Source organism: Nansenia antarctica (assembly GCF_963989245.1).
Source record: "Nansenia antarctica genome assembly, contig: SCAFFOLD_269, whole genome shotgun sequence".
Classification (NCBI taxonomy): Eukaryota; Metazoa; Chordata; class Actinopteri; order Argentiniformes; family Microstomatidae; genus Nansenia; species Nansenia antarctica.
This window is the reverse complement of record NW_027662409.1, coordinates 32501-41132: the sequence shown is the minus strand read 5'-3', so window position 1 is coordinate 41132 and position 8632 is coordinate 32501.

The following is an 8632-nucleotide window of genomic DNA, read 5'->3' as shown; positions in this document are numbered from 1 at the left end:
AAACACAACAACAATATTGTTGCACAAGGGTGTAGGGTGTAAAGGTCTTAGTGCAGGGTGTAAGGTGCTTAGTGCAGGGTGTAAAGGTCTTAGTGCAGGGTGTAAAGGTCTTAGTGCAGGGTGTAAAGGTCTTAGTGCAGGGTGTAAAGGTCTTAGTGCAGGGTGTAAAGGTATTAGTGCAGGGTGTAAAGGTCGTAGTGCAGGGTGTACAGGTCTTAGTGCAGGGTATAAAGGTCTTAGTGCAGGGTGTAAAGGTCTTAGTGCAGGGTGTAAAGGTCTTAGTGTGTAAAGGTCTTAGTGCAGGGTGTAAAGGTCTTAGTGCAGGGTGTAAAGGTCTTAGTGTGTAAAGGTCTTAGTGCAGGGTGTAAAGGTCTTAGTGTGTAAAGGTCTTAGTGCAGGGTGTAAAGGTCTTAGTGTGTAAAGGTCTTAGTGCAGGGTGTAAAGGTCTTAGTGCAGGGTGTAAAGGTCTTACAAATATTTTGTGGAAGCACAAAGTTAGAACTGAACATTTAGCCCACTTAATAGAAAATACAGATGTGTATCGCCATTCAACCTAAAAATATCTATTTATTTTTGGTCCATATCGCCCAGCCCTAGTTGCCAACGACAGGAAAACTATAAAAGGATGACTTGCTATGAATGAATTGTGTATTCTTTATATTTTAGATGATGATTCCTGCATACCATCATATGTGAGGTCCATCTTTATGAGGCTGGACAAGATTGAAGAGTCTCTCTTGACCATTAAGTCCATTTAAAAAAAAAAAGATATGAGGTCTGATGACCCTGAGATTGAAGAGCTCCCCAGGCCACTAAAGACTGCAGCAGAACTTCAAGAGGCTTGTGAAAAGCTCAGTGACGCAGCTCACAGAAAGAAAGTGGTATGTGCAAACAGATGTTGCTTTTAACACGCTCACTACGTGCTGTTAGGACAATGTGTTCGAGAAAACTACAGATGAATTTGACCTTTTATTAGTTGGAACAGTCAGACCTAACAAAAGGAACACTGAGAGAACAATAGAAGCTGTAGGTAAACCGATCTTATAAGATAAATAATTTTCGGCATTGTTTCTCTTTTCAGGTCAATTACCTGTCTCTTCTGGGAGGTACAACCCCTGGTGACTCTGTTCGAAGAATTATGCGGACGATTGGAACCAATGCCCTTTGGGCAAACTACAGCTTGAAGGGTCGCAAGGGGAAATTTTTTTTTCGGGACCTGGCTATATATCCGGTCATAGTCCGTACGTTTTTATTTTTAATTTTTTTTAATTCTACTCACCTCACTGCAATCCTTTGAGACCCAACAAAGACCCTTTAAAGCTGCAATTTATGGTTTTATTTTACCAGTAAATTCCACTAGATTGCAGTAAGAGACTTGTTTACAAACGAAAGGCTAAAACGAATGGCCAGAGCCATAAGGCATGAGTTACTGACTCGGGTAGTACTTCAAGTACTGTTCTATCAGCTACAGATGCTGCTTTTCCCTGACTGGTCCTTGATGGATCCGTGGCATGTTAAACAAAGATAACAGAAACTTAACTTAATGTACTTAACTCGACTTATCATAACTTGAACCAATTCAACTTCTTTATAAACATTATAGATGTCCTTAGTTTTTCTAAAGCAATGACCCTTATGGTGTAACAAAGTTCAGTTCACCCGGCTAGCAGCTGAATGGCTTTCGGCTGGGAGAGGCAATTAAAGATGACTTCCACTGTACGTATTGCCTGAGGTATTCCACTACAGCTTCAAGCATTTCAGATACTGCTTCAGCTAATTCAACTACTGCCTCAAGAACTTAAGTCCAGCTTGCTTATGCTACATAAAGTACTGCTTAAACCACTTCAACTATCTGCTTTTCTAGATCTTTTTTTTCTCTGTCTTTATCTTTAGAGGCCTGCCAGAAGAACCACCCAAAGACCCTGCAGAAGATATTGGAAACCTGCATATCAGATACGCTGAGATACGCTCCCCACAGAGGGACTCAGGTCAGTGCTAAGCATTTGTTCAAAAACAAATGTGAAATAAAAAGCCATGTCACCCCCATTTTCCTTTGGGGGGGGGGGGGGGGGGGGGGAAACAAACATGCAATTTGTGATAAGCTGTGAGCAGCAGATACGTAATTACTAGTCATTGTAATGCAATTACTAGCATTCTACATGTCTATTTTACACAGATATTACTTGGTTATTTCCAGTAATTACTGCATAATTAACGGCCTGTAATTTAAAGGGCTACCAAGAAGACTTCTGATGAATCAGAAACGATTCTGATTTTAAATACTATTTTTGTTATAATGCAGGTGGATAATACAGGTGGACCATCCGTGACTGAGGACAGTGATGCAGGTGGACCATCCGTGACTGAGGACAGTGATGCAGGTGGACCATCTGTGACTGAGGACAGAGTTCAGAGTAGGGATGTTTAAGAATGTGTCCGGGTGCAGCAGCAGCACTTGAGGGGAGCAGAAGCCCCACACTGTTCGAGGACTGTCATGAGGATATGTACTGTCAGAGTGATGATAGGTTCTGTTTTCAGTATGTACAGTACATTATGTTTTGCTTTTTTTTTTAAATATGTTCTCAAATGAAACTGTGGCTGTCTCACCTCTGTTGTTTATGTTAATAAATAATGATACATTATGTTGAAAGACTTGAATATTGATGTTATCAAACTTTTACATGTGTTAATACGTTTAGCTAAAAACATTTTAAGAATGTTTGGGCATAATGTTTTTGGGCATTAGGGTTTTCAGTAAACATTTTAAGAAGGTTATTAGCAAACGTTTTTAGAATGGTTTTTAGAGCACGTTATCCTAAAACATTCTGGGAACATAAGGTGTAATGTTCTAGCAATATTGTCAACTCACATTTTAAGAAGGTTATTACCGAACATTATCCTAAAACATTCTGGGAACTTCCCACTGAAAACGTTTTCAAGAACATTAGGGCATAATGTTCTAGCAATGTTGTCACTTAACATTTTAAGAAGGTTATCACACAACATTTTAAAAATGTTTTTAGAGAACGTTATCCTAGAACATTCTGGGAACTTCCCACTGAAAACATTTTCAAGAACATTAGGGCATAATGTTCTAGCAATGTTGTCACTTAACATTTTAAAAAGGTTATCACACAACATTTTAAAAATGTTTTTAGAGAACGTTATCCTAGAACATTCTGGGAACTTCCCACTGAAAACATTTTCAAGAACATTAGGGCATTGTGTTCTAGCAATGTTGTCACTTAACATTTTAAGAAGGTTATCACACAACATTTAAAAAATGTTTTTAGAGAACGTTATCCTAGAACATTCTGGGAACTTAAAGAAAAATTCCCGCTGAAAACGTTTTCAAGAACATTAGGGCATAATCTTCTAAAAATGTTGTCACTTAACATTTTAAGAAGGTTATCACACAACATTTAAAAAATGTTTTTAGAGAACGTTATCCTAGAACATTCTGGGAACTTCCCACTGAAAACGTTTTCAAGAACATTAGGGCATAATGTTCTAGCAATGTTGTCACTTAACATTTTAAGAAGGTTATCACACAACATTTTAAAAATGTTTTTAGAGAACATTATCCTAGAACATTCTGAGAACTTAAAGAAAACTTCCCGCTGAAAACATTATGAGAACGTTGTTTTACTGTTATAAGACATAGTTAAACGTTTTTAATTAATTAATTAATAGTTCCAGGATACCGTTTTCTCCTATAACTTAGGTTAAAGAGCACAACAACAAGAGACATATTCTCCAATCATTTTATTCATCATTTTAATATAAACAGTTAATTGTTGAATAATTTACACACAGCAAGATTTTTATTTTCATATCATTCCAACATTTTTCTGTACATGTCACTGCTTGGCTCTCCTTTGAAAACATAGAAAAAATAAATTGTCAAGCGTTATTTAGTCATGGCACATTTTTTGATCCTGTACATATGTGTGTTGTCGTGGTGTGTGTGTGTGTGTGTGTGTGTGTGTGTGTGTGTGTGTGTGTGTGAGTGGATGTGTGTGTGACAAGAGTGTGAATATGATATTCATATATGTGATATACATAAAGATAATGGCACATTTGGATCCAGTGTGGGGGATGTAGCTATCTTTGTGGTTGTAGGTGTACATAATGTATCGATAAAAAATACATTACGTATATCTAATAAACAATAAGTGACATACGTTCATATTAGAGGTATCCTGTGGGACTAGAACACACATCCTTCTGGGACCTTCTATGTGCACAGAGGGAAGAGGAGGAGCAGCGGAATCGGAGAAAAAATAAAGAAACCCATGGCAAGACCTTCAACCAAGGATCGGATGACATTTATTAGCTTATTTAAGAATTTTCATTTTTAGAATTTTTCCCTCAAGGAACATGCAGTGGTCTTTTCCAGTTTTTCACATCGAAAAAGCATAATGTCAAACTAAATCTAAATATGACGTTCTGTAGGCTAGCTAGTCAGAAACAGGGATATTTAATAAGTTCTTCCATAAAAAGCTTGATGGATGACATGCTAGTGTGATTGTTTGGGGTGGTAGAATGACGGCATGGATTGTTGACACACATTGGAACATGCATTTAGAACATTCTAGGACAGGATTCTAGAACATGATCAAAGGAACATTTTCAGGCCACTCATGTCACATATGATACACAGGTAACCCCTCCCAAGTTGTCTCCTGTGTTGCTCCTGATAGCAGAACATTTAACAGAACTTTTAACTCAGCTCTTTTCTCTGCGTAGTGGGGGGTAGTGTGTCATGAGCGAAAAAAACATCTAACTTTTTAATTTTATTTAGAAAAAGTTATATACATTGATAACAATGTTAAATTCAATAATGTACAAGAGTAGTAAAAGTTTTACAGTCAGAAAAAGTAATTGTATTCTTGCCCTCCCTATTTTGGCAAAAAAAAAATAGAAATCAACATCTCTAAAAGGTAATACTTTTTTCTTTTTCAAAAACAATACAATACATACAATGCTTTTGTTCTCAAACCTGCGCTGGCTCTCTCTAGAACGCTCCGCCAGACCTCATCTAAGGGCCGATCAGGAGCTCATCTAAATCCTAAAAAAACTTCCCTAAATCAAGTGCTTTTATTTTCCGGGGGGACACACATCTGCCGCTATTTACAACGTTTTTAAAAGTTTTCGATTAGCGTAAAATAAAAAAAATGGACAGTATGCATTTCAAATGGAGGAGTTTTCTTTCCCTCCCTCCATGCCATGCAATCAATTGTTGCTAATTATACATATTTTATCACATGTGCTTTGGGTTTCGGGCTGATCGATCGACAAAGAACTTTTTTAGCAAGCAAAACACAGGGTTGAGTAACCTGCGGATGTATGTGATCACACTGTTATGATATGTCCAGTATAGATCGTGAATAACAGATCAGACTGTTCCTGTCTGTTTTAAAATCGGCATCACGTTAAGCTAACATCACATCCTCACACATCGCCAGTGTACAGTAGGAGCTGAAGGAACAACTCCTCAACTCAAAAAAGGGACGCTTTCCTCCAAACAAATTTGCTATTTTCTATGGCTGCAGTACTCCAATACAAGCTATTACTGTACAGTCTTGGCGGGGGTTGGGGTGGGGGGAGTTAGCTATGTGGTTGATAGGATCATTCAGAACGACTGAAACATTGCGCTACCAGACTACCAATGGAGTGAAAGAAAGTGCCAGAATGGAATACAGGAAATACTGAGGATAGTGATACTCTGATGGTGGGACAGCGTTTGATAGTGGGATACTGGGAACAGGTGGAACTCTGGGACATGGAGTCCCAGGATAGTGATACCAGTAGACAGGGCGATGGAGATACTGGATGAGGAGAGGGAGGCCTTAAGCTCTGACTGATTCCTCCATAACAACACACTGAGGTAGACTGTGGCCGAACACATAGAGACAAAACTACTGGACTAAACACTCCTTCTCGCCTTTATCGCCACGACTTTTTTTTAACAAAACTAGTCTTTTTCTTTTTTCATCTTGAAACATTTAAAAAACTGGTACTAAAAAGCTAACAGGGGTTTTTTTTGTACAATGACAATGATCATAATAAAATAAATAAAATATCAATATCTGTTATCTCACACGATATGGTGAATCTTCTGAATTAGAAATTTGCATACACGTTGTACACATCGCCGTAAAAGGAGAGAAAATGGTCAAACGTAGAGAGAGAGATCTCCGCCATTTTCTTTCGAGGAACTTTTTCCCGCCTTTTTTTGTCTTTTTTCTTTCTTTTCTTTCTTTCTTCTTTTACTGGACATAAACATCGTAAAGTATTAAACAACGTAAAAAGCATGAGATATCGTAGCTAATTTAAACAACATTCTTATTCTGAAAAAAATCGAGAATCAAGAGTACATCACTTTCTTTCTTCACAGACGACGACTGTCTACGCTGCAAAGTGGACTTGCTGCTCCAACCGTACAAACAGCCAAAACAGAACCAAACCAATCCACCTAGCCCTCAAGCTGACCTTCCCTATAAAAAACAACAGATACAGTACATCTCATACTGTAAGGAGCACTGTTATACGTGTGTTTGAGAAGGCACTGGGTGGGGGGGGGAGGCTGCTGTGGTTGCTGTGGTTACACTACTTCAGACGCAGACCAGGCCAACAGAGAGAAGAGAGCTAGAGAGCGACCAGCGAGGATTACTAACAACACCGCGTCCATCGCCGCTGACAAGAAGCTCAACGCCGTTACCGAGCGACCGAACGACTGAGGCTCACACTGGTGGCGCCTGGAGAACCGAACCGGACCAAACCGGACCGAACCGAACGGGATATCCAACTTCCTCTAGGCGGCAGTGTCTTGCTGTCCCTTACTCTGGCTGACAATAGACAATAGTCCATCTATCGGTGTCGGCCCCTTCGGCAACACAGGGGGGGAGGGGGGTGGTGGGGTGGAGGCTATTGTAGATCAAAGGGATCTGTGTTTTGGTAGGATGGGGAATGTCATCCATAAAAATGTCATGATGAATCGGACACCGCTTTTCCGTAGAGGAGGGCCAGATGTGTGTGTGTGGACGCTTCTTCGACCCAGGGGTTTCTTCTCATACTGGGGCGCTTACAGGACAGGAATGTTTCTTTTTTTTGTTTTAATGTCTGGGATAGAACTTCTGACAGTAACAGGACTGACCTGGCAAACCAGGTCTCACCCTGAGGAGCGAGAGAGAGAGAGGTCGACCCTCTCCTCCGCTGCCAAACGCACCTGCGCCTGTGACTGTAACCACCCCCCACCTCTCTCTCTGTTCTTTGATCCCAGCGTTGCGGCCCTGATTCATGACTGACAATTCAAAGGAGTTCATGACCGACACGCAGGTGTACAGCCCACCCCCCGACAGCAGACATAGGCCAGGTGAAGGTGGGTGGGGGGGGGGTGCTGGGTTCATCGGGGTCTTGTCAGGGTGGTGGGGGAGGGCGTGTGTGAATAATGGGCGCACGCACGTGGAACGACAGTCCCTGAATGTCAGAGAGACCTCAGGGGAACGGGGCTGGTACAGCGTGTCCTGTCTTAGACAGCACATGTGATAGAGGGGTGCTAATAGGATTAACCATCACACACACACACACACACACACACACACACACACACACACACACACACACATATGCACACGCATACACACACGCACACACACACACACACGCACACACGCACACACGCACACTCGCACACGTACACGCGCACACACACACGCATGCACACACACACACACGCACACACACACACATATGCACAGACGTGCCCACTGCCCACACACACACACACACACACACACACACACACACACACACACATATGCACAGACGTGCCCACTGCCCACACACACACACGCACACACACACACACACACACACACACACACACACACACACACCTCTCTCTGCTGCCTGCTGTGGACTCTGAAAGCAATAGGAACTTTCCAGAACGTTCCTCAGCCCTCGACCGCGGAACGTGGAAAATTCCACCAGCCCCGATCCTGACCTGCTTCCTGTGTCAGCAGGCAACACAGCCAATAGGGTGTCAGCCAATAGGGTGGTGTCCTTTTGGTGAGGGGGGGGGGGGGGGGGGGGGGGCGAGGGGTGGGGGGGGATCCAAACAAAACTAGTTGAATGGAGATTCTGATGGAGTAGATGAAGCCAGCCAATCACGAAGCACAGCAGAAGCCTCTAGTCTCTGACCTCTGAACTCTGACCTCTGCTCTATATCGGCCTTCCGGATTCTGACCAATCACAGGTCAGCTAGAGGAAGAGGAACACTAGATCGGCCCCTGTTCTGTTTCCTCCGACCCAAGCCGCTACAAAACACCACCGACACAAACACAAGCCAAGACAATGAAGTACAATCAAATAGGCCGAGACAATGCTCCGTTCAAGACAGACACGTCTAGCCCATCACTGATAACAAATCAACCAACAAGGAGGATGAGCAACCTTTTTATCGACACAGCTTTTTAACACGATCACAACAATGTGAAACCCGTGGTAACAACACTGCGGGGCAGTCTTCTACACTGTGGGTCTAAGTTCTGTCCACTGGGGGCAGTCTTCTACACTGTGGGTCTAAGTTCTAGTCCCAGAAACAGCAGACAGGAAGCCTGTCTCGGTG